The 27,857-nt window shown below is 41.2% G+C and overlaps 1 protein-coding gene across 4 annotated transcripts in view; it reads left to right on the plus strand.

Moving 5' to 3' along the window:
- The window catches only part of znf536 (zinc finger protein 536), a 195,061-nt gene that overhangs the window by 69,877 nt on the left and 97,327 nt on the right, over positions 1-27,857 (plus strand). For all 4 annotated transcript variants that reach the window (XM_046395322.1, XM_046395411.1, XM_046395600.1 and 1 more), the window contains one exon: positions 8,180-8,279. The gene's annotated coding sequence lies outside the window, so the exon portion shown is untranslated. The remainder of the gene's footprint in view (positions 1-8,179; positions 8,280-27,857) is intronic.

A 27,857-nucleotide genomic window follows, 5' to 3' on the forward strand; every position in this document is an offset into this window, starting at 1 on the left:
CAGTTATTTAGTATTGGGGAAAAAAATATCTCTCATCAATTTGCTATATAGGATCTGCATGTTCATGTTCCTGAAAAATTCAGATTACTTGGGAAAACTATGTGGATGATGGCCTTGTTTATACTGTATAACATCTATATAAGATGAGGCATATGAATGGCATCTGTAGGAAAAATACATTTCACATCACGATATTACACTTCTTAAGTTAGTACACACAGTCTTTCATATAGGAGTGCGGATGTTTGTCCCTCCACAGATGTACCAGATAACAGGAAATAAAGTACAGATGCTGTCTAGTTGGTGCATGTTTCACAATTAGAAACATGACTGTGGCTTTTTCAGTATGTAACAAAGTTGGCACTTTGGTTTAAAGAGTGCATGCCTTGCTGTGAGTGTGTGTGTGTGTGTGTTATGTTGCTTTGGTGATGTTTGCAGCACTGATTTGTGCAACTTGTCCAATGTAACTCATTGATTCTTTAGCTGTTTTTCCAGGACATGTATTTAAAAACTAAAATTAGATTTCAGATGACACAAAATTGGTTTGTTCAAGTGTGTTTTAGTAACTCAACAGACTGCAGCGGTGTATCTATACTTGCTCACAACCTTTGTCATGAGTCATTCTCTCCATTTCACAGGTTTTTCCCGTCAATCTCCTCTGTGTGCTAAAAGCAGAATATGCTAAACTTAGCTTTCCCAAGGCAATCTGTGATCCATCTGATCTGCTGGACAGCAGGCATAGTAATGCACAGGAGCTGTATGGCACAGCATGGATACTCTATTACTAGATGGTTTTGAATCACAAATATTTCAGTGTTGACCTAGACTGTTTTGCATATTTTGACCATTATCACATGGGTTGCATTCTCATTTAAACTCATAATATAACCCAAATGTGGTTTTAATAGGCATTTATGTTTTATGATTATGAGGGACACTTTAACTAAAATGTTCATAAGACCTTACAGTGAAGATAAGATACATGCACTTTTTTGTCTGGCTTCAATATATATGTGTCTTTTGGCCATTGTCCAACCATGTTGCAGTCACATAGACAGAATAAATAAGGCAAACCAGAAGTGCTGGAGATGTAGCTACTAATGTGCTGAAAGCTCACACCATGTTGGCCCTCCACATTATAGAACTCAAATGCTAAATATTGTGAAACCACTATAGTTGTATGTTTACCACAAGAAATTTGCTCTAGAAAGAGACAGCTGCAAAATGCTACAGCACGCTCAGCACATGTGGGTTTTGATAGGATGCTCCATCGCACAGTTTGATCTTTGCATTGATAGCCTGCGAGGAGGGCCTGTGTATGTTGAACGCCGTGTTAACTCCCGGTCATTTTGACAAGTGTAAACACTCAATCTCCCCATCAAATTCCATTAAACCCTGTAAGAACACAAACACACACTCCAAAAAGAAGCCCCCAAGCAGCGGCATTAAACAAGTGCTCTCATTTGGACATAAATAGTGTGATCTTACTCTCATAAATCACTCTGAGATTGTACATTTGGCCCGAGCAAAGGCTTCAGGTTTGCACACCCCTTCTGTAAACAGGTTCTCTTTCAGCCTCACACAACTTCAGTATGAGTCGGTAGACGTGTAAGGCTCTGTTTGTGTGTGCATATGTGTGTGTGTGCAAGGTTACCGTGCTTGATCCATTTTAAAAAGAGTCTTGCTGTAATCAAAAATAATAACCGCTCAAAGCGTAAACTCTTCCAAAGACCCCCCCCCCCCCCTTCCCCTTGAAGTATGAAATAATATTCTGTGTGTGGGCCCTGGCCGAACGCTGAGAACGCAAACATTTCACAATAAAGTTGTTTAAATAAAGGCCTTGGCATAGATGGCTGGGAGATAGAGGACATGCTGCGTTAATTACAAGCGCCCGTTAAAATAAACCGCTGGTATAAAATATGACTCTCTCCCCTCTCCCAATCTTGGGGATTTGAACCTATAAAATGTCAGCGAGGTGTGTACCTCAGATGTGCTGTTTGGAGACCAAACACAATAGCAGCCCTTCTGGTTGGAGAGTGGAAAAGAGAGATAGACAGACAAAGAAAGAGAAAGAGGGGAAGGGGGGCAAGATCCGCAAAAAAACACAACACAGCTCTACAATCAACAAAGAAAGCAGTGTTTACTCTGCGTTTAAAGACTTATGAATTCCTCTCGCCCCCGCCTTGCCATTGCGTGGCGTTAACTGAAAGGGAAAATAGCCCAGTTAAGCACTCGGTTTATTATTCTTCAAACTCTTGTCTGAAAAGTAATATGCTTTAAAGGCACAGTGAATGTACTGGTGCTCTCCCCTCTGTATCTGTTTCAGCCTTCCCCTTACCAAGCAGTATATGTGTGAGCGTGTGTGTGTGTGTGTGTAAATGAGTAAAGTTACATTGCAAAGAGAGAGGCAGATAGATGGATTATTTTTCCTGAAGCGTGGACTTAAGTTTCTGCTCTCTGCTGCTGGGTGGCCCACTCCTCTTTAGCCAAGTTAACATAAGAATAGAGGGGTGGCCAGGGGGTGAGGGAGGGGTGGGGTCGCTGGGTAGCTGGTTTAAATTATTCTGCGCCTCCGCTGCTGCATAGCAGGAGCTGTTGTTATCCACTTAGAACATCAGACGATTTGTTCCTTCTCCCTCTCTCTTCTCTCCCTCTCTCAACCCTGTGGGCGTCTTTATTCAGGACCCTTTGTACCAGTGTTATGTTATGTTGTCCCGGCCAGGGTGCACCTCCTTCCTTGCCACTTGTGTGCTTTTCCTATGCTGCATTTTAAGATTCAGATGGAAAAAAATGATTTGCGTTGCTTTGAAATGTGTTTTGAAAAGGTCCATATCTGATTTTAAAGCTTTAAAAAGTTGGATTTCTTTGTTGGTAGCTTTTATGGTGAACTGTGCTAAACTACTCAAGCCTTCGTTCCAGTGAAATATTCAGTGAGGATTACCTCAAAAATCTAAATATCAAATGTTAACTCTCTGCACCACGGGCTGACATCCAAGCTCAGTGACGAGCGCTGTGACGCTTGCAGGCCCAGATGAGGAATGCAGTTATGAGGAGATATTTGTATACATTCAGCCTGCGCTTTGGAAAGCGGAGATGGTGGTTGAGCACAGCTTAAAGACATCTGGATGCGATGAAATGCCATTTGTCTAAACAATCAAGAGTCTTACCAAAGCCACCCAACGTGCGCCGTGCTTTTAGTACATACTTGTGCAATGTGCTTCAACAGAAAGCGTTATTGACAAATATTTCATTGCGACAGCCTCATGAGATCTCAAAACGAGTTTTTTTTTTTTTTTTTGCATCATTCCAGCTTTCTGCTGTAAACATAAAGCATTCATGATGGCTGTGTACTTGAGGATAGATGAGATGTGATTAAGATCATTTTGAAAAAGGGGTGGGGGGAGGGGGTCAGAAAACCCATGAGATCATAATCTAAATACTTAAGTTTAATGTTTATTCCTCTTATTGAAAAAAAAAGTAAATAAAAATTAAAAATTGCTCATATTTTGTGACTGACCAGCAGCCATCACTGCAACAAGACATTCAAGAGAGTTTGAAGCAAACATGACAGGAAAGGCTACAATATCAGCATGCTGGAAGAGTTTCCTGTGTGGAGTGAAGACACAAAATGACAAGACAAACACCCAGGGAGAGAGTGAGGTATCATCTGTCAGAAGAAATGCCACACCTATAGATTTATTTTCTCCTTAATTCCATTTAAATAAATGGTCTGGGCAGTCGTGGCAGCCAGTGTTCTGACTATGCCAATGTCGTGTGTGTGTGTGTGTGTGTGTGTGTGTGCGTGTGTAGAGGTGGTGGAAGTGAAGGGGGCAGGCAGACATGACTGGGATAATAAGCGTCATGGAATCTAATCAGATTTCTAAGAGGAATTGATTGTTGTGAGGCAGCCGGTGCAGGAGTGGGGTTGACAATAAGCTGAAATTTAAGTGTTAATTTTTATGCTAATCCTCTGGCATCTCTGTGTGATGCAATTTGGTCCAGCAGCCCCTCGACTTTGCGCCGCAGATATGAAATTGTCCCGCGCACAGAGAAAATGTCAGCTTGCCAGACCCTGAAAGCTCGTAATTTATTAGGTATGTTTCTATTAGTATGTGTCACAGTTGTTAGGGAGCCACATGCGCAGGCAGGCAGCCACGCCACCTTGTTCTCTCCCTCCCTTCCCCTCTCTTTCTCTATATCTGACTCTTTCTATTCCTCCACCACAACTTGCCTGATCCGTCTTTCTCTGTCTTATTTTCTCCCCAGTGTTGCCATCCACTTCTTTAGCACACACGCGCGCGCACACACAAACACACACAATATGCACACACCATGCTTGTTCTTAAGATGGTCTCGGCTCAGTGGCTGCTACACTGGGGCCTTAATGTATTATCATATATCGGGTGGTCCTTGCCCCCTGGACAAAAGGCTATTTAATACAATTTAATGACATTCCCAAGATTGGGGGAGGGTGGGGGGGTGCTATGTGTGTGTGTGATAGAGGGATAGAGAAGAGAGAATGAAGGAGAGAGAGGAAAGGAAGGGGGAAAGAGAACAAAAAAAAAATGAAAGGCAGAGGCCCAGATGAAAATAGCATCTGTGTTTTTCATGGCTCACCCATGCAAACATTACAGTGTAAAATGCGTGACTTTCCCTGCTCTTCTGTCTCTACACCTGCAGATTAAACTGCAGTTGGGGGGCTTCATCAAGCAGATGTATTTAGCATGAGCAGACTTGCAGAATCACTTTTATCTTGTCCAAGACCCAAGTAATAGAGAAAGTAGGGTTTTTTTTCTGCGCCAGCAAGCTTAATAAATATGGTTAAATATTTGAAATGAGCCAGTGGAGTACTTTTTACCATTTTGATAGTACTCCAAATGAAAATACACTGTATGAATTTAATAGTAGTCTGTTTTTTGTTCTCTATCCTAATGGGTGCCATCGCAGCCGTTCAATACACTCTAAGTCAACAGCAGCTTCCTTCTGATCCCGCCTCCATCTAATACAAGTGAAAGGGGTGTGAAAAGGGCACAGAAGACAGTGCCCTATAATAAAAGGAAACAATGGGTACATACAATAGGTGCCTGTTTGGATTTCTCTCATTTTTCAATAATTGTGGCTTGTTGTCTTTAAAGAGAGACTGTTCCTTAGTCCAGCCTCAAGACTTAAGGTGCCTGCATTTCTTCAGTTAGGGCACCTTTAGAATAACCTGCTGGACAAAATTAGGCCAGCAAAGCAGTTTCAGCTTGCAATTCCTTTTTTTTTTTAAAAAAAAAAAAAAACAACCCTCATTTTTATAAACAACCTTGTGATTTTGTCCCTTTCCCCATTATTATTATTAGTGTTCAGTTTATGGGACACATGGCGCTACTTTACTGCCTGCATTAGATTAAACTGTTTATATTTAAAGATTTGGTTAAAGGTTTGTTTTCTCTTTTCCGATTCAATTTCAAGTACATGGACCAGACCGCTAGTTAAATGTGCATGAAGCTAGAAAACAACTTTGTTAGTGAGTAAGCAGGACCTTACCTGTAGCCCTAACATGTAAATAATCGTCAGGCATGGCTGATGGGGTTGTTTAGCCAAAAAGCTCTTTGTTTAGGCAAGGACAAGATTGAAGGTTTGGTTAAGAAGAAGAAGAATCAGCTTTATTGGCAGTATATATATTTTTACATACACACACTGAATTTGTCTTCTGCATTTGACCCATCCTTAGTTGAACACACACATGCAACACCCGGCAAATTACATGCAGTGAAACACACAGGAGCAGTGGGCTGCAACTATTGAGCAAATGGGGGGGTTAAGTGCCTTGCTCAAGGGCACATCAGCCAGCTAATGGAGAGGGGGAGCATTTTTTGCATTAATCTCTCCACCACAAATTTTTCCTGCCTGTCCGGGGAGTCGAACCTTGGACCTTCTTTTTTTTTTTTTTTTAAATATTGTCAAATGTGTTGTCCAGTCAACACTGACACAACAATTATGTTTTAACCAAAACATTTTAGGAAATATTTAAACACTGTTGCTGAGAAATGTTTTAGTATTAAAACAGGTGTCTCCATATCAGCCAGGATTGAAATTTTTACGATTAAAACTTTGTTTATTATATTATTATCACTTTTCCACTATTTTAGCTCTTTTATACACTGTTGGGTGGTTTAGTCTTTAACAATATTTGCGTATTTACCATAGAGATTCCAAAAGAAAAATATAAATATATATATTTTTGAAAAATTAATCTCCATAGTCACTTGTGACTATAGCTGTCAAAGAAATGTAGTCGAGTACTTCAACACTGTACTCAAATACAGTACTTGAGTAAATTTTAGTTACTTTCCATCACCACCTGTTAATAATCAAAATACAGTCAGTTTAGGTGGAGGGATCACAGAAAGAGGATAACCACAGCGTTTAATAGTTTTTCAGAAGACACTCTCCCAAATCTATTTTATTTTTATCTATCTTTGGGCAAATCCCCTTTATGTTTAAACACTGCTAAAATGGCTGTGCTCCCTGCTCATATGTTGAGTGGTACTAGAAAGCCAGTCAAAACTGTACTCAGAGGGCCCAGAAAACACACTGAAAGGTTTGGATGCAATTCACATATAGGTCAATTAAATGCAACAACATCTGCTCTCTCCCTACCATTTGCATATGGCATTCATATGTTAATGATGTCCCTTGTTTTTTTTTTTTGTTTTTTTTGCATGTGTGTATGCGCATGTGTGTTTGTGTGTGCTATTTGTTTCTCTCTTGTGTATTTTTTTTTTCTCCTGTACTTCCTCCCCTCCTCCCATTCTCTTTGTATCGCCAAACAAAAAGAGATGCAGAAAATTTGGATTCATACTTCCTTTTTCGGGGGGAAAAAAAAACAGAGATACGCCCGTCCTATTTTCACTTCCTCTTGCCTGACGATTAAAGGGGAGGTTAGACGAGTGCCACAGTTGTTCCATTGCCGTGCCCCTGATTTTGACAAGAAGCCCCTTTAATGGCAAAGAAGGCAAGGCCCTCTTTCTTCCCCAAGCAGCTTAATGCCTTATAAATCAATGATGACACAGATGGACTAGCGATAATCTATTTAGAATGCCTCACAGCAAATATTGTTGTGCAGATGATTAGACAGCCAGTTATTTTAACTCAGACCCCTAAACCCAATCTTCTGCTTATCATAATGCTCCTCAGATTTATCATGGTAATTCGGGATTTGATATTTTTTGTTATATGAAATAAATTTGGCAACAAAGAGATGTACAAATGGTGGAAATTAAAAGTGAAATCAGGTTGTGGCATGGCAGTATGTGTTTGTTTGTCTCTGTGCAGGCGTAAGACAGAGGGTGTGTGTGTGTGTGTGTGTGTGTGTGTGTGTCTTGGGTGGCATGGGCAGCTTGTGAAACAAAAGACATGAAGAGGTGCTGGTGTCTGTGCCAAGGCCATAATGATAAGGCATGTTTCTTTAAAGCAAAGGGAGACAGACCTTTAGCAGAATTGTATCTCCAGGGCATTTAGTGTGTGTGTGTGTGTGTGTGTGTGTGTGTGTGTGTGTGTGTGTGTGTGTGCGTTGTGCGCATAAGGCAGTCTAGTGACACGAGGGGGGTTAATGGCAATCCAGGGTCTCTGCCCCTTTTCATGGTCGATGGGTCTCAATTTAGCGTGCAATGTTGAGGAGGAGGAGGAAGAGAAGAGGAGGAGGAAAAAAAGAGCAGAGGAGGAGTGCAAAAATGAAGTGGAGGTTGTCAGACGTGGCAGCTGCTCGGAGGCCCTGATAAATATAAGCCCTTATTGATCGGTTGAAAATGAAAGATCCCCGAGTGGCGTGCAGTATTTAGCTTCTTGTCTGCCTCGCGTCAGCGGTGGCCTTGCCCTGGAGGGATAGATTTTCAGCTGTGCCTCCGGGCACCGCAGCGCGCTGGCTTTGATTTCATCTTTAACCTTTTTCGGCTGCGTTCCCTTGACCTCTGCAGCGTCGCTCGCTGAATTTGTTAGATTTTCATCTTGACATCGACCCCCCCCTTCCCCTACACCGCATCTTCCTTCTTCCTTTCCACCCATCACTGTCTTCTTCGTGCTGTATCCTCTATCCTCTGTCCGTCTTCCATCACCCCCCCCCCCGCCTCTCCAGGTCTATATTTCATTATCACCTCCTCATCTAACCTCCCCCTTCCTCTGTTTCTCTCTCTAGGTGGTCATTCCAGTAAGCGGTAGTCAGTCAGGAGTGACAGTGAGTGGCCACTTGATCCTAACAGACAGGTTGCACTCCAGTATGCAGTTGGAGTGTTAAGGTAAGCTCACACACAGTTCATACCTTGTGGTTTAATGTCATCAATTTGAAGATTTTTCCCATTTTTCCAAACCCTGTATGATATTTTCTTCTTACACTGTAATGATAAAAGAGCACACACAGACAAATGCACAGATACACACACACACACTCCAACTGTTCGTCATTCACTCACCATTTAGTCTTATCCCCAAAGGCACTCTGTCTTAAACCAAAACACACACACACACACACACACAGTCACACAGCTACAGTACACTGCTGCTATGTGCACACACAGAACTTGTAACAATCTGGATTGTGATAATCTATGATAATCATCCACCACATGCCACCTAAAAACGCACATGGGTGGCATTCAACACCCACACTGGCACATTGCTTCAGTGCATCTCGTCTCCCTCTGCCGCTCTCCCCAATGTCACTACCTCCAGCGTCAATGTCATCACACTCTGCTCCTTATTTCTCTTTTATGTATGAGGAGGCTTGTGCTATAACACAGCACGGAGGGGGAAAAAAGGAAGAAATGTTGAACAATTTATGTTTGGCATTAGTGTAATTGAATCCCACTCGTATATCAAAATAAGAAAGTTGTGAAGTATAGGTGATATAAATGCAAGGTAGGGATCCATGAAAACACAGGTCCGTCCCTCCCCTTTTTCTTGTCTTCTGAACAATGTCTCCCATCTCTTCTTTTTTTATTCCCTCCCTCTCTCCCCTCCTTTATCTAGATGGACGATAAATTCCCAGCCAGAGAGCCAGCAACAGCTGTTGGCAGACAGGCCTGATATGAGAATAGCAGCATAGGATGAGCAGGCATTAAAAATTAATATGCTATTTAGCCTAGGTGTATTTTAGGTATTTGACATTTTCATGTCCGGGACAGACTAAATTTATTCATAGTACAGAAAAAAAAATAAAAAAAATAAAAAATAAGAAGAGAGGACTGGGCGTAGGGAACGGGAAGGGGTGGTGAAGACAGAAAGGGAAATGTGGGGAACACTAAGTGAAGGCCATTCTGGTGTTATGGTCACCCTGTTTCACCTTGCCTCCCACCACAGTGATGAGCGTGGAGGGGGAGGAAGACGAGGCTTGTAGTTATGATCACGTCACAAGCGACTGGAAACTGTTGTACAGCAAATCTTGGTTACTTTTATAATGATTTGGCTGACAGATTAGCCTGTGTGCAAACAGTCCAGTAGTCAGACTCACATTCAATTGTTGGAGAAATGTTGATACAATATCCTGAACTTGTGCTGAAAGCTTGTGTAGTCATATTTCACTGCTCTATACAAACAGTGCTTAAATAACTTCTAATATCCATTACAACAACAGTCCAAACTTATTATGTAATGTGTTTTCCATGTGATTTTTCATCAAAATGTTTTTCACTTTAGGAGATTTTACTGTTTCTTAGGTATTGGAGACTACAACCTTATCATAAAATTGGCATATTGCTCTGTGTTCGAACCATTTACTCTGGAGGATATGAGAGCTAACCCTAGCCCTCACCAAAAGTGAAAAACATCTGAATTACCCCCTGGTGGCTGGCTCCAGCATAGGTCATAACCCCCCCCATGTTAGCAGATGGGATATGGACTAAACTAAAAACTCAAACTACACGTCAACTAAAATTTTCCCAAAGAAAGTTTCTGTTATATCACACTTCTATATGTTCAAGTGTTCACTTTTCTGATAAGTTTGTTTTGAATTAGTTTTTGAATTAGTGACAGATTTTGATGTTATAAAAAGGGGGGTGAAATGTCATGATTGACAGCTGTGCACTGCTGGTACCTGGGTTAGGTAGGTGTATGGGTGGGAACTCAATATCACAACCACTGTACAGTCTCTGGCTCCAAACAATGGTGGCGCCTGTACATTTGTACAATGGGGTGAAGTGGAGAGACATCGTCCATCTTTATATGCCAGTGATTGGAACACTTTAAAGCTCTGATATTTAGGTAAGTTTCACAGTGCATCCTTGAACAGCAGTTTGATGAGATAATTATCATCAAAAAGTCCTCTGCTGTGTTTCCAAAGCTTTCAGCAACATTTCATAGCCTTCTTCGTGCATGGAGTTGCTCTGTGGTCATGGATATGTTTTGGTTTTATCATGTGACCTACAGTAAATATGCAATTTAATCTCTTAACACGTGGGGGAAATCTTAACCCTCGGTCCTTCCTTGAACAGAGACAGTGGTTGCAATCTTCCTCCGTTTAAGTGATGAGAATTTTCTGTCAAAGGTACAGTTACATTTTTCTGACAAGTGAATTTGGTTATACGAATACTAACTGAAGAAAACGTGAAAGTAACATGACTTCACGCCACAAAACCTCTTTGGAAGGTGGTCAGATAAATGGTTTGCTCAACAAAGCATGTGACTTTTGACGCAAGAAATGGTTGTTACCATTTTTTCTTTATTTGGTCATTGATCTTTCCCAACCAAGCCGTTTCTGTGCCTAACCAAACTTTAACCAGTCATGGCAGATCAGAATTGTTGTATGAATCTATTTTGTAACAGTTTTGGAGTCCCTGGCAAAAAGACAGCCAGACCAGAAAAGGTATGGATTGTTTAAGAACCGATTTTGTCATTTAGGTTGTGGTATAGTATGCTAAATAAACAAAATTGAGGTTTGTAGGACGGTTTAAAATGATTTATCAAGTCTTTTGGAAGGTGATGTGTTCGGACAACACTCTTCCCAGTCTTTAGATTTCAACTCCAGAAGGAGGAAGACAGTGTGTGAACTCAAAATTGCTGCTACTGTTTTATAGTCATTTTGACAGGTGACGATAAATGTTTCAAAGAGCTGAGAGCCTGTTAGAAATTTAGATCAGTTTGGTTCTTTGTGAAAATGAATAAGGTTTAGAAAAAACTTTGATGTGCATAACTAGTGAGTTACATGTTGATGAGGAACAAAAAACAAAAAAAGAAATACTGTTGTAGAGTAGCAATATCCAGTATTGTCATCTATCCAGATTAGAAACTTAAACGCCAGCTGTCATTACAGACAAGTTACTCAGCAATGTAAACTTTGCATTCTGTTCAGATATAAACATGCTTAAATGCAATTCCACTGCAAAATACACCACATACACTGAAATGTCTTAAATATTGGTCATAAATTGAGACAAAGCATTTTAATGTTTTTCCCTTTTCAATGGGCCAGGATGAGGGAACTTCTCCACTGCTGCTGCGCCCTTGTTCTGCAGTCAAACACAAGACCCCTGGAGGTCCAGACAGCAAAAGTACATGTTCCATACTGAGCCATGCTAGGACAGTCCTCTCTCTTTATCATTCCCTCTCTCCGTCTCTCCCTCTCCCTCCCTCCTTGGTGATTAATGGCTAATGCTGCTCTAGTACATCTCTATATCCCTTCTCATCCCTTCCTCACTAATCGTTGTGAAATCTTAGACATGGCCTGGATTTGACTTCCTGGAGAAAAAGTGGGGTTCGATTGGATTGGGGAGGGGAAAAGTTTCCACCTCCCACAGCATCCATATCTTTTATTGCAATCTCCCTGCAGTCAAACTGCATTCTGAGATTGTCCTCACTCGCTAATTGACATAATTTGCTGTTTATTCAAACTTTGAAACAACTTGTGCTCGTGCTTTCTTGAAATGGGGACCTGGTGGTAATGAAAATACTAGAAAAAACTGAAGGAAAGATGAAAGTAGTTTGTTACTATTACTGTGCCATAAAAATAGCAAAGAAGTATGGGTGGATGACTGGCCATATAAAAAGTCATTTACATCCTAACAGCTGGTTTATTTAAACTTGATCACAATCTTTCCTTAACCCTAACCAAACAATAGGGACGGGTCAAACTCATTTTTTTCTTTCCCAGTACTGATTCTGACACTAAGACTTTACGTACTGGCCGTACCGAATAACCCTCCAATATGGGCGTCATGTTATGAATGAGGTCGACATTACACAGGTCACTTGCTGTTTATGGATACTGGCTATCTGTGCAGTAAGAAATCTGTTAAGGTGCATACAGTTGAACATGATGCTGCTGGGTAGCAGAATCCTGTTTCTCATAAAAAAATTCTGTGGTATCAGATCAGTGCCTAGTCCTGTGTCCTGTGTGTCCTGTGACACTTCACAGACACCAACATCCAACGTAGCTGTAATAGGAAAGATCCTGATTTAATGTTCAGAAGTTGTGTACACAGACAAAAATTTTCCATATTTGACTTGTGCTGTCATAAAAAAAAGTGCATAATTTGTGATAATATACACAAATCCTATTGATTACATTGCCAAAGTGCAGTGATACTGTGTTGTAGGTACTGTTGAATGCGCAATATATTTTTGAATTCTTGAAAAATTGAAAATAGTAGTGGATGCATAGATGAAAGATGGATTTAAACCCACGTGACCACAATCACAGTGCATGCACCTGTGCTCACTCACCCAGCATGGAACAGTGTCTCAACAGTGCAACATCAGTAGCTCATTGTCTTTATCTGGTTTAGCAATTATTCACCTTACACCTTTTCTTCTAATTATTTTCTATCCTTTTTTCTACTTTCACCCTCTCTCTCTCTCTCTCTCCTCTTTCTCTCCATCTCCCTTGCTCCCACACTTGGCAGCAACTTCCCGTCACCATACAGCACACTACTGTATATACACTGACTGTTATTACCTTGGGGAACGTTTAGCGGCTCTGTGTTTAACACCATATAACCTCCGCTACATCAGCAGCGGCAATAGAGAGAAAAACCTGGGAGGTGGAAACCAGAGACGGCTTGTGTTAGGCAAACGTTCGACTGATCACCACAATAAAGACGACAAGAGCGAAAGAGAGAGGGAGAGAGGGGAGAAAGGGGAGAGAGGGAAGATGTGACAAGCCTACTTTATTTCAACCTATTGGATGATCAGTGATTCTTAAGGGGAAGGATAATTTCTTGCGATATCTCTCACTACAAAGTAAATAGAAATCAAAGCCATTCACGCTCCGAGACAGAAGCACTATATGAAAGAAACTATCTTAACAACCTCCTTCATTCCTGCTCTTTCTTCCTTCTGTACTTCCCATTGATTTCACGTAACTGGTGTTAAGTGAAACTATTTGAGAGGCAATGAATCCACTTGACTTTCTGTCTCTGAGGTAGGGGGGTGATTGGCTCGCAGTGAGGTCAAATAAAGCTCAGAGTAAATCTAGTACTTGTGTTTTTATTATTCCTAATTATGTTATCAGACTTTGTTTGATATCCGTTCAACAAATTAAAAGTTAAAGTGAGACATCAAGTCAGGTTTCTTTTCCTCGGAGTTTGTGGAGTTTGTGTGGCAGTGTGGTTTTTAAAGGCTCACAGGCGGCTGTACTTTTGAGTCTGCAGCCTCTTGGCTTATTACTGTCACTCTGTGTCATTCAAATATCTCACCCTCCCCTGACTAACATATTGTATACACCAAATGGCCCCCACTCCCCCCTTCACATCCCCCTCTGCACCCCACTCATTCCTGTTCTCCCTGATAGGTGTCTGTGGGTGTTGATATCTGTCTCAAAGGAGTTCTAGAGGGGTAGGCGAGGGCCGCTTGACAGATAACAGGACTACCTGTTAGGAGGAGTCAAAACCGAGTCATGTCTATGTCCATCAATGTGCATGTCCACAAGCACTGGAGAAAAAGTCTGTGCACGTAGACCAAACATCGACAGCGCCTTGGGGAGACACACAGAGGGACTGTCAGGTGATTATAAAAAGGAAAAAGAAAGATTTAAAGAGTGTTCAGGGGGATTGGGCACTGAGACAGGAGCACACACACTCACTCACTTGCACACACGCACACACGCACACAAACGCATGGACTCTGGGGTTTCTCTCTCCATCCTATCACCCTCCCAGGATATCAGGTTGTAATTGATATATGGGCTTGGCTGTCTCTACCTCACCTCACTCCAGTATGTGTGTGTGTGTGTGTGTGTGTTAAAGTCAACTTATCTAGATCGCACCCGTAATTCTTCCTATTGCCCTCTCTATGGGCTGACCCACCACTTCCCTGTGCGGGATGGACAAAGATGGATGAGTGGAGGAAAAAAGGAAAAAAAAAAAGGAAAAAGAGAAGGTGCGTCACTTCGCAATTCCACAAAAGGCCTAACGTGTTATCAAAGTAACTTCCAGCATATTAGTGACAAGAAGCCCCAGCCCCCTCATATCCTTTGTCCCCCCCCCCTCCACGAGCTCCCTCCGCCTCCCTCTCCTCCTTTGTGGCATTGCTCGCTCGCCTCGGCAAGCTTCCTGAATTAAACTGCCGGCTTCCTGTTCTTTTATATGCACGGCCACATCTGGGGCGCCCGCTCGCAGGGCCCCGCCGCTTAATAACAATCACCTTCCCTTTCACTCGGCCCTGATTGTTTCTAATTCGCCCTGACAGATAGTAGCTGACAAGCCGCCCGCGCCTCCCTCCCTCCGTGACCCGAGCTCACTCAGCACACTTATAAGGCCTGTCATTTTTAATATTTGATTTTCACTTCGTAAAAAGTTATGTGTTTTAGAGCTGCCACAACCACAGCCACCCCCCCAACACACACACACACCAATCGTATGATGAAATCAGTATTTAACTGAAACCATGTCGAATGGCCGTCCTTCCCTTCCCTCTCCCTTCTTAGCCCTTTCACTTCATCCTTCTCTCAAGCCCTCTGCTCCCCATCTCTTCCCCCTCCTCTTTCATTAATTGTCTTTCTCTCTTTCCGCCTTCATCATTTCCACCTTCTCCTTTCTTTCTGTCTCTTTCACTCAGTCTCTTCCTTAGTTTATGAAGACAAAGCAAGTGGGAGAATGTAGCAGCGGGATTGTAAAGATTCATATGTAAGCCAGTCTCTAACCCACAGTGAGCCACCTTTGCAGCCATATTCATCCAGGCATATACTGTACAAAGCCACATGGCTAAGAACAGAGCTATGTGTATTGACAAATAGCTGGCGTCCGCATCCGTCCGTCAGACATGGAGCTTACTGGCTTCCAGCATTATTTGCTTTCCATTGATTCCCATTAAAGGTATATGGAGCCATGTAAAATGCACATCAGGTAGGCTGATCGTTAAATGAAAAGATGGATTCATCGACAGCTTGACGGATGACATTTTGCCAAGCGATCCATATAGACCTTCAATAAAAACACAATTTGGAGCTTAAGACAAAGAAAAAAGAAGGTATTTAAGGTGGAGAAAGAGAGAAAGACAGAATAAAAGATGGATTGGAGGAACAACAGCAGTACACAAAACCCATTGTCATTGTGGTTGTGCATTAACACAACACTGACACAACAAACTTATTATTAATCTATTAAGCACCTTCCTAATTTCTTCTCCATCATTTTGACTGGTACTGTTGATATAATACCCTGAGAGCTAGTAAAGAACACCATAATGACAAAATGAGCATAGATATGTGTTGCTCTTTTTCCTGTATTGTCTTTCTTAAAGATCATTTTGTCATATATTTGACAAGATATATGATTTTGAATCTGGCTGAGAATCAGACTACTTTACAGTGCTAAAGCAAGTAGTCACATGCCCCAACTGTAAGCCTTGTACTATTACTTCAAATGAAGTTGTATGGTTTGAAATTAGTCTATTTTGTTTTTTCTTTTCCAGCAGATGCTGTCCCAGCCATGGAATACACACTTATTAACAAACAAATAGGTATAGATAACAAGTACAGAGCAGTAAAACCAGTAAAACAAAGGGATTTATGAGTGGCTGGCCCAGTAGCCAATCAAGATCGTAGGAGGCTGTCCCTATTTGTATTTCTCAAGCTATCAATAACTGCTTAATGCTTGGCAAGAAAGATATCAAGATTTAGTAGCCACACTGAGCTGAGCTGTTGGATGGAATGTCTTTTCTAATTTAATTTTTTGAGGGAATATAACAGTATTCTAAAGATGGATTCGGAGCTTTACACACCATGCTGGAACATAGCTTTTGTAATTAGAAGCTGCCACTGCCTTAATCATAGTTTAAGGCATGATCACAATCTTTCCCTAACCTTAATCATACCATAATTGCCAGATGCAACTATTGCAAAAAACAAGAATTTTTAAAACACTGAAATTGGATGTACACAAAACCCTCACTGAATGTCCATAGTTAATGTTCTTGACTGGCAATAGAGCTGGACAAGACACTGACATTTGCTACTGGCTTTCATAACTGTTCACAAGTACAACTATTTCTTGATCTTCTACTGCTATGGTTAAAGATTGGCGATGGTTTGGAGAGCTGGTCTTTCTCCCCTCGTCTCCTGTCAGGTTTTTACTGTCTGCTGTGATGTGTGGGGGAAACATCACGTTAAGGTTTGCCAAAAAATACACATTGTTAAAAGAATCCAACATTGGTCATATTAAGTACTTGAACAAGTGATTTATGCTGCCAGGAGCACATATCACAATTCTTCAGCACATTAATACCACAAAATACCATCAGATCGCTAAATCAAATCAACACTTTTTTCCGACATTGCAGTGAGCCTTGTGCACCCAAACATTGTCTAACAACTCTCCCACCCCTCACCCACCCACCAAGACTATTTCGGGACCCCAAGGTGCCCGGGGCGCACCCACTGCCATTCTCCGTCTTTACCCAATGACAAAAACACAACTAATTGGAGTACCACTGCATGTTTTCACTAAAGGCACAATTTAATTACATTTGAGCTGGGAATGAGTATTTTGGGAATGTCTGCATGTTCATTCAAACAAATCGAGCGAATGAAAAGCAATATTTGTTTTGCTTTGATTAGCAAACGGGCAGGGTAATTTGTTAAGGAGAAAGAGTGAGGGCAGAAAATATTTAACCCCCAGCTTTCCAGTGGTGGACTACTCTCGCTCTGTTTCCCACACACTCGCACTTAAACATGCACACACACACACTTCATCCCCTCCCTAGACGCTTGTGCCCCTTCCATCCTAAACATTAACGAACTTATGCTCCTGGCTCTGACCTCCCTTTTCTGTGTCTTTCCTTTTTTTTTTTTTTTATTCCTTCCTCTTTTTTTTTGTCTGCCTTTCTGTCTCCCTGATTCCCAGTCTCTGTCCTGTGGTCCTCCTGTTCATAAATCCTTTATTAATAACTCAGTGAATAATGTAAAGAGTATTGTTTTCTCCAAGGTTGTATTAATAAACATGAATGAATTTATTTGTCTTCACCAAAGCATGATTAATGCACATTAATGCCTGGATATTGCTCACTCTGCCCTGCATCACCAAGCACATATCACTCGCACCCCCCGCGCCCACGCCGTCTCTCCCACCAAAAAAGAAAAGGGAAAAAAAGCCCCCAAAAAACAGACCTATCAACATTAAATATTTATGGCATAATATTAATGGTTTTGTAAAGAAAATAACAAGTTATTAATCCTCTGATTAACAACTGATTAACCTTTTTTATAAAACACGTGATCCGTGCATCATCGACTCAGGATATGTCGACTGACTGCGCTGCAGAATAATTATTTTTGTGTCTTTTCTAATTGCAAAAATCGCATGGCTGAACTATATATGTGTGTGTGTGTGTGTGTGTGTGTGTGTATGTACTGTTCCCCCCCTTGCCTTGACACATGCATAGATACACGACTCGCACTTGTTCAAACAACATGAGATGTATGTAGCCCTAGATTACAATAAGGGATAAAGGAAAGGAAGAAAATAAAACACACAAACATAACTGGTACATTCTTTCACATTGAGGGAGAACAAGAGCAGTGCCTAAATTTAGCAGCAGATCTTCTTAAAACAATGGGGTTTAATTCACATATCCGTTTATTCTGCAGTCATTGGTATGGGGTGGGAAAGTGGAGTGAAAACATGGCTGAAGGACAAAACATTTTCTCTCCTTTTTTGCCTCTGCTCATCTCAAAGCTATTGTTTGTGTATTTTTAGTTCTTGTCAACTGAAAGACAATTATGTTGTGTTTTCTAACATAATGGCACTGACTTCAGATTGGAAAAGACTGAATTAGACACAATTTGAATGTGTAGATCAAATCCACCTAGTGTTTATTTATTTATTTATTTATTTTAGTTCGTAGTTGACGTTTCAGAAATGGTTCAGTGTTTGGACAGTCAAAATTGAAAGTACTTATTATATGCAGATTTTCAGAGTGCAGTATTATTGGTTATTGATGTTTAAGCACAACACAATAACAGTACAACAACAACAATCTGTAAGAATCCATAATATTTCATGCGATAAGAATATGTTCTATATGTAAAATCATAAAAGTAACATATAGCTGTCAAATGTAATGAAGCAAAAAGTATAACACTGAGTAGAAGTAGGAAGTCACATTAAGAACTCTCATTTTTCAGAAGTTGAATGAAAAGATTTCAGATTTTTATGCACAAAAACGGACTTATTTCTCTCAGATTTCAAGCACAGATTTGAAAAACAAAACAAAAAACCTTGTTAGTCACCTCAGTCATGCCCATCCTCTCATCTGAATGTGGTCAACAAGATGGTGGCTGCAGTTAGCTGCATGTATGGTGTATTTAATACAATGAAAAAAAATTGTTTGTGTTTCTGTAAAGTAAATGTATTGTAAAAATGATCGCTTGCAGTCTTCAGCCTTTACTGGAAATATGTTCAGCTGGCTGCATATACAACAACATTAATGAATCTTTTTTTTTTTGCTATGATGGTACATATCACGTTTTGAAAGAGCTGTCTGAACACAGGCAGTGTGAATAGATCTGAATGGCACGCTTTATGGATTGTCTGTCTGTGAAAGGAAGTATGAAGTGTCAACACAGCTACATTTCCTGCAACCTTTTCCTGTGACTTTACAAAACCGAGCTCCCCACATCATCACACCTCTCAACCTGAAGTCATATCTTTGTTAAAGCTTTTTCCCTCAGCCATTTTTTCTTTACTTTGTTTTCATGCTTTCCTTCACATCCTGTTTGCCAAAATTCTAAGCGAAACTGGGATTTTGTCTGATTTGTTTCTACCGCCCTTTCATATTACTCCCTCTTTTCTTTTTTTTCCCTCTCCCCTATTGTTCTGACCATCAACAGAAGGCTGTCATTCTTTCTAATTCTCCAAACCACTGGACTTTGCATAGATAACTTTCACCTTTTCTGTTTTTGTCATTTCTATTATCTCCACATTAAGTTTTCTCAGTTGAGAACATTTGCCGTAACTGTCTTTCCATCTCCTATTCTTTCTCGGTTTTCTTCCATCTTTTAATTCGTGTCATCCTGGAAATTCACAAAACATGGTTGAAAAATTTTCAGCAACTCCCAATTACAGGTCTTTTAATCCCAGTCAAATGATTTTACTTTTATCATAATGTTGCCCTGCATGCTGATCCTACAGAGGTCACACATTATTTCACTCTCCTGGAACTCCCCCTTAAGACCTGGATTCATTACATGTATTCTCCACAGGCCTTCCTCCTCTGGTCGCCGTCTTTTTTCTCCCTGCTTCTTACCATCTCTGTCTGTTCTTGCTGTCTTCAAAGTTCTTAATTTTCGCTCTTTTTTTATTGTTGAAGATATCATTTTTATGCGATCATCAAAATGAATTAGTCCGATCCCAAAATACGCAGGATGACATATGGTTTGGCCCAGTTTCTGTGCTGGGTTCAGTTTTTGGTCATTCTGTGTGTTTGTGTGTGCGTGCATGTGTGTTCATTCATTTACAAGTTGGATTTTCTGGGCTTCTTGGGAGTTGGAGGGTATTTAAAGTGCTGCTAACACAGAGGTGGACTTCACAGTAATTAAGAAAGCAGCGACGGTGGTTAATTCTACTTTTCCGATCACTTTTTTAATCTGCCGTTCCTCTGTTCTTGAAACACACACAGACACGCACACACATAGAGCAGCAGGTACATGAGCCTTAAGCCTCTTATGACTCCTTGTCTCCATGCAGTGCAGACACAACACTGTGTCAGGGAGAGGTTTAGGCATGGTGCGGGCCTTCCTTAATTACTGGGGGATTGCTAAGCAGATACGACTGTGCTTTCACTGCAGTAGGTGCTGGGTCAGTGGCGGCCTATGGGATTAGCTGTACACTCTGGCTTCAGTCAGGAAACAGTAAGAAACATGTTCCAAAAGAAGTTGAAGAGTTTCAGTCGAGTGTTAGAAAACTACTCAGTATTTATCGATTGCAACTCGTTTTCCATTTGTCAAATGTCATAAGTTTAGTTTGAGAAGCACTTTATCTTTCTCGGGCCCCAGAGAGCTCTTGTGCAGCCCTGTGCTCACATCCGGCACTTGTCTCTTGAAATTTGAAACGTCACAGTCAGAGGCTGTCCTAACCGCCTGATTATTGTTCTTTGGCCTCCTTCTAAAACCCAAATCCTACTATATTGCCAACACATTTTTAAAGACAAGAATGATGAAGCAAGTAGAAAACAACATGTCCTGTGTAATGGTGACATGTAGCCATTGTAAAAGTTTTGACAAAGAAATGTCACATTCAGCTTTTTCTCCTGTTAGATGGACCATGTTGAATCCTTTAGACAGCTCCCTCCTCTGCCATCATCAAAGACCAAATGATGCAATATCCTTTGGAAGAATGAAGAAGGGTATTAATCCCTTTAGCAGAGTTCAGACATTGTAAGAATCTATGACAAGAAGCACTGACACTGTATTTGAGGCTCAGAGCAAACCAGCCATATTGAGCCACATAGCCAGATTTTCATACTGCAAAGTTGTTACCTTAATTAAGTTTAAGCCAAACACTTAGCTTAAACTTAACTTATTGTGATTTAAACAACACAACACCAAACAAGTCTAACTCCCTTCTAGACATTTTGGTTGATTTACATCTCCTCTGTGAGGAAGAAGAGAAAACGAGGGTGAACACACACTTTTCTCATCTCTGGAGCGCAGTGGTCTGTCACTCTGCTGTGCACACATTAGATTTGTCACTGAACAAATACAGAGACATGTCAAGCGCAGTCAAAACACTCCAAACCATAGCAAGTTTCGGTGGGAGGAAGACATTTTCGCCTCCTTGTCACCAGTGAGAGTTTGGACGTACCATCACAGGAGTTTCGGTGACAGCCCAGTGAAGGCTGCTTTGTTTGCCTAAGTCGTCTCCATTCCTTTTAATGAGCCATTATGGTTATGTTTTGTCTCAGTCGTGTTCGTTGGCTGGCTGAGTTTCTGAGACGGCAAGACGGAGGATAAATGGGTAGGGGGGTGGTGGAGGGAGGCCCCCTGTCCTCAAACCTCTTCGCAGTGTTTCAGGAAAGAGGTGCTATTGGAGAGACACACTGTCAGTGAAGAGAGAGAAGAGTGAGAGGAGAAATTTAAAAATGCAATTTTATTAAAATCCTATTACTGACGGTAAAATTTTCAATAACAAGAGTGAAACAATTTCAGTCAAGCTTGGCTTCAAAGTAGAGTGTTCAGCTTGGACAATGCATCGGCAAAGATGTATGTTTTGGAAGTGGTTAGGTGTAGTAGGGCCTGTTCGAGGGTGAATGTCCTGATACAGTAACGTCATCACCAGTTCTCAAAAAATTTCTGTTGAACAGTTCTCTCAACTTCTCGCCTTAACTCTGATAACCTGTCATCATATGCCTTCTCGCTCTTAAATGTTTCCAAAATCAGAGCCTGAGTCTCTAAGCCAAACTCTCCTCTACTGCATCTTCCTCCATATCCTTTCTATCCTCCGTTTCTTTTGTCTCCTCTGTTTGCCTGGAGGTGAGACGAGCTTCCTCTCCACTGCACACACTAAGCTGTAACAGAGCAGGATGGAAAGTGATGGGATGTTCAAGTGGGGGAAGATGAGGGGAGTTGGGTGGCTAAGCAGACATTGTGACAACCCACCTGTCAGCAGGTACTCAGTATAATTGGTAAACGAAGGCCGCGGGATAGTAGCAGGGCCCCTTCTCCTTTCTCTGTCTTCTGCTCTGTTCTTTGTTTGACAAGTATTTGAAGTCGCCAGGCAGTCGTTGGAAGCTCATTCCTTCCTCGTTTGGTTCAGAGAAACATAGAGGTGAAAAGGAAAGAGGCGAAAGGAACACATGTTAAATATGAATCCCTACTGTAGTAAGTTCACTGTAGGTGATTATCTAAGGAGTGGACAGATACGCCTGTGCATTTCACTGTGAATGGATAAACGTGTGTTTTATCCGTGTTAGATCCTTCCTCTTCTCTCAATGCCAATTCCAGCCATCAGGCTCTGTTTGCCCTCTAATGAAACATATTCATCTTCATCTCACTCTCTCGCGGCTCTCAAACTCACTTTACAGCATAGTCAATTAAACCCTTAGGGGCCACTCTGTGCGCAAAAGGATATATAATGCTTTGACATTTCAGTGGTCCACATTAAGCCCACCCATAGAGCATTCTGCTTTGAGCTGGATGAGAAAGAGTCATAGCCAAGCCTAGAGGTAGAGGAAAGCCAGTCAGAGGGATTGGGTCTCTTATAAGCTAGTTAGCTCTTTGGATTCAGTTACTTATGCTGATGTAATAGGGCAATTGTAAGCTGATACTGAAGTCTCTCTGTGACCCCTACACTGGCTCTTCTCATATTAGGCTACCTAATATACACTTATGCGTATATACTGTAACGATAGACTAACTAATAAATAACTGAAATGGACTAAACTCAATAGAGGAGTGTATTAGTTTTGTGGATCTCCATTTAGGCTTCTGAAATTTTCAGAATGTCCTTCAAGGGATTTTGTCATATTGTGTCTTATCTAGTGTAAATCTTTGATTGTCTTCTTTGTTTGCTTGAGTTGGTCCCTCCTAGACATTCATATAGTCATTGGAAGAACTGGGGTCAGCAGTGTAACGATGCAAAGCAAGTCTCATAACAAGCCCACTGCTCCAGGGCTCTGTGTGTTTGTGTGAGTGTGTGTGCGAGAAGTGTGTCTCCTAGGCTTGTAGTTGATCCTGCATCTCAATGGCATGAAACAGCTTGACAGAGCCAACGTCTCCTCAAGGCTCCCCTGTCATAACCCCTTTGACTTAGGGCCTCTTTCTGGATGTATGTGTGTGTGTGTCTTGGAGCACACTATACACACTCTTGAAGGCAACTCTGTCCCCCGTTTAGGCAAAGCATTAACTGGAGTCATGGGTTTTGATCTCACTGTTTTAGTTGTGTAAATTTTTTTTGTGTTTTTTGAAAGTTTAACGTTAAAGTATTTTTTGTAATTGGTTAATTTAGATTTAGATTTAGATTTACACTGTGCACAGTTGGGATTGACCAACATGGTTTGCAAAAGGCTGAAATTGATACTGATTCTTATTAGTAATCAAGGAGACTGATAACCAATATATGGAACCAATATACATTTGCAGTGACCATCTTAGTTTCAAAATTTAGAATAACCATGATTTTTCTTTAATCCAACAAAGTGCTATAAGTGCCCAGATGCTATGAGCAGATCGCAACACGGGGTATTGTAGGAAAATAAAATATTTTGTCAGCTATTATTTTACTGGTATGTTTGCTATCAACATTTCATAACTTGGACACGTATATAAACTATTCCTCATGATGTTGACAACATATGATGCAGATGGCATTGATTTCGTTATTTACTCACCCTCATGCCAATCATCTTCATCAGAGTTCTCACTGCTGTGCGTGTGATGCAAGTTTTAGGGTAGCAGGTAAACACAGAGGAATGTCCACTTCGCTAGTTCTCGTTGATCTCGTCATGTGGTGCATTTATGTATACTGAAATGTGCATGTGCATGCACTGACCCAAGTTTTCAGTGAATATAGCTTTAGGGTTTGGCAGAATCATTATTAATAATCATTCTGTGGTTGTATGTTATGTTCTAAGTCTTTGTGAGCTACACTACAGAGGCCTAAGAATGTGATCATGTGGCACCACCAGACTTTTATTAATCATAATGACCGATTAAACAAAAACAAAGCAATTTTGATCCGGTCATGCAAACTCTCTCAGATGTGCTTAGAAGGGCTTAGGAATTCTGTTCAATGATTCATAGATAAAAGTCAAGAGGTGTTTTTACTTTTAGAAAAGTTTAAAGCCACAGTTCTTAACTTCCCTGCCTTCCTTCAATTGTGTCCAGCTGTCACGTTCGGCGGATCGAGCTTTTAATTCACCGCAAGACGTCTCGGTTTTCCTATTGAAATAGGGATAATGCAGATGAAATTTTGTCGAGGATACTAATGTTGGCTGTTTTATGGTGGATTGTACGTGATTCCTATTTGTTAATTGTGTTTGTTTCTATCAATAGATCTGTGTGTGTGTGTGTGTGTGTGTGTGCGCGTGCGAGCATGTAAGATGAGTAAACTCTATTTGGTATGCCCAGCCACTGATATGTGGAACAACAATGCTAGGATTCTATTGTCTTGTTGTGCTCTATAGGGGTTAGCTGGCACCGCATATGAACAGATGTGTTTCACATCATTGTTGTTATTTACCAGTGATAGGCTAGAGCTCAAGAAAATGTCCCCCTGTTCTGATTTATTCATTCGGACAGTGGATTTATGCAGAGATGCTGAAAACCTGGATCTTTTCTGCACGGATAGACAGGCAGATTTATTATTCATGAAGCTAATGCATTGTTTCTGTTGCTTTATATCTCTTTTTTTTGTTCTCTCATCCTGCTTTTTTTCACCCCCCCCTCCATCACCACCCCCACCCCGCTCGATGGTGCTCCGAATTCTCTCAGGCAAAGGTTGGCAGTTAAATGTCTGTGTTGAAATGAGAAGTTTGAAAGACGAATCACTATCTCCGTATATATATGTGCGTGTGTGTGTGTGTAAACTGATTTAAATCGCTCTTTGAGCCCTACAGAATGGCGCTTTAAATGTTAAATGGGGGTTGAAGCCTGCCTGAACTAATTTGTAGGGCTTTGCACTGTGTTGACATTTAAATGTGATAAGAATAGCAAACTGTACCGCCGACCTATTTTGAAGATGCTTTCGGAATACATTCACATCATCTGCGGCCTATAATTAATAAAAAAAGACAGGCCTCCCTCGCTCCAGATTTGATTATAATACAACCTTATAAACACACCAGGGATAGATGAGAGGAGACGAAGAAGAAGAACTAGGGGAGGGGAGAAAAGAGAAGAATTACAGGAATAAAAACAAGAGAAATGATGGGGGCAGGAATTAAGAGGGAGGTGGATTGCGAACACCTGGTCTTTGAGGCAGATTGCGTTGGCTGGCTGCTGTGCTATCACATTACTCTGATCCTGCCTCTCTTGTTTGTCAGAGAATTGAGGAGAGAGAGAGAGCGAGAGAGAGAGAGAGAGACAGAGAGAGCGGGTGGCGGTGTTGGGGGGGGCGGGGTCGGGGTCTGCAAAATCAGCATGCAAATAACACCACATTGTTAACTTAATCAGATACAGGGGGAGAAAATATGGAGAGGGATAGGAGGAAGGTGGGGTGAGGGGAGAGTGAGGATTGCCAAGGAGGTGAGGCAGAAAGGGAGAGGGGTTTTGCAGTGATGGGAGAAGGCAGAGGGCGTGCAGATTATAACCACCCGCGCCCCAACTCCACCTCCCACCACTGTCCACATCCAACACCCTGGGGCTACTCTGGAACCCATGGAGAAGACGTTAGTGTGTGTGTGTGTGTTTGTGTGTGTATGTGTGTGTTTTCGCAGAGGGGGAATTTGACAGAAACTGATGCAGCCTCTTCAGTGCTCCATCAAGTGCCAGGCACTAGCAGTTAGCATCCGGCTAGTAAACTAGCTTGTCTTGGCCAGAGCGGCGGTCACAGACATTTTCATAATGCTACTGTAAATGTCAAGATATTTCTGTCATAAACAATGAAAGTTGCAAGGTCCAAGCGACCCTCAGCAACCACTTAGACACTAATGACAGTAGTTGTGCCTCTTATGAATACAGATCACTCCTCCCTAAAGGCCACAGCTGACCTGTTTTGGATTTTAGTAATGTGGTGTTTTAGGTTAGCACCCAATCAGAAATAAATATATACAGGACATGTCTCCTACCAGAATGGCAGTATTTTTTCTTTACATATTTTGATATGCATAACTCAAAGTACAGCATATCATTACATCATAACAGAATTCACATCTACAGGAGCCTGTATGTATGCATATGTTTGTGTGTTGAACAGTGTAAAGAGACAGTTACTGGGCAGTCTCTTTTGTGTATGTTTGATAGCAGTAGGTTTGTGTGTGTGTGCGTGCGTGCATGTGTGTGTGTGTGTCTCGAGGGAGAAGTTCATACAGTGTACTACAGAGAGGTCATTTTTCATTATAAATATCCACTGCCTTAATGAACTTAGCCTCCCGCCACAGCATACACTTACAAAAATGTGTGTGTGCGTGTCTTTTTAATGAGTGTGTGTACTGTAGCCTTTGTAGTGGAAGATAAGTCGGTGACGATGCTGAAGGTCAGGCAGGGCAGAGAAGAATGAGAGAAATGCAGTGTTGGCCTGGACAGACAGCACAGAGTTGAAGCTCTGGTGAAGACAGACGCAAGGAATCCTGGGACATGGCCAGCGCATACTTTCAAATGCTGATACACACACACACACACACACACACAATTGTACATTCTGCTATACTTTCTACTATACCTTTGAGCACCTTTATGTAGCAAAAATGTAAATGTACATCTAAGTCCAATCTCAATATAAATCAGTTCGTGTACAGTGTTTTAACATTTATTCATGACTTTTAAGTTACAATACAACAGATGTCTTTTACCTTCAGCTAGTTTATTTGTGACATTTATCTAACTATCTGAACTGTTTATTAATTACTTATGCTGTCAGTTTCAGAAAAAAACAGGCCTTGAATGGTCTTAAAGATTATGACAGCACAAATGGATGTGGATGTAGAAGCAGAAAGAGGAGGGTGGGTGGATGTGTCAAACAAACACAGGACTATTACCTATGCTTTTAACATACTTGACCTGCATCATGTATGTAAGTTAACTTCTAACTAACGTACTTATTTTAACAGAAACCACATGACGACTAAGGTCCCGTACGCCTGTCGTGGGTACCCTCTCTCCAGCTGTCATTCCTTGGCAATTGACCTGTTCAGTCATTTGGGTGTGAGTTGCTGTTTAGAATACACCTGTTAGTTTGTTTATTTGCACTTTTTCAATTTTTTTTGAACTACTCTAAAATTACTACTCTAAAATTACCTAACTGCTCTAAAATTATCCCCTGGCAACTGCAGAAGTTATTCCTGTGTTGCAAGGCCCGAAGGCCCACTGCTTTAGAATCACTGCTTTCAAGGACTTAGTGGACAAAATGTTCATACACACACAGACTTGAATTTAGTACTTTTCTGCCCTCTTTATTCTTGTATGAATTGCCATGAATTACAATCTCATATATTTTTGCTATTGTAAAAGTTGGTATGAGTACTGACAATACTCCGATTGTACTTGAGTGTGTGTGTGTGTGTGTGTGTGTATGTTCATGTTCAACAGTGTGTTTTGTAGTCCGGTTCACAGAGAAGCCTGCAGGGAAAAAAAAAAAAAGAAAAGAAAAAGAAACGCTCCTCAGAGGTTTCACCCAACTTCTCCTTCCTGCTTTAATCACGACTGCTTTTCACTGAGGCGTTGGCATCGATGCCAAAGCTGCCTCACTGGCATGTCTCTTCCTCTCCCATTCTTTTTCTCCTTATCCATCTTTCAT

This window comes from Scatophagus argus, chromosome 1 (assembly GCF_020382885.2).
Source record: "Scatophagus argus isolate fScaArg1 chromosome 1, fScaArg1.pri, whole genome shotgun sequence".
Taxonomy (NCBI): domain Eukaryota; kingdom Metazoa; phylum Chordata; class Actinopteri; family Scatophagidae; genus Scatophagus; species Scatophagus argus.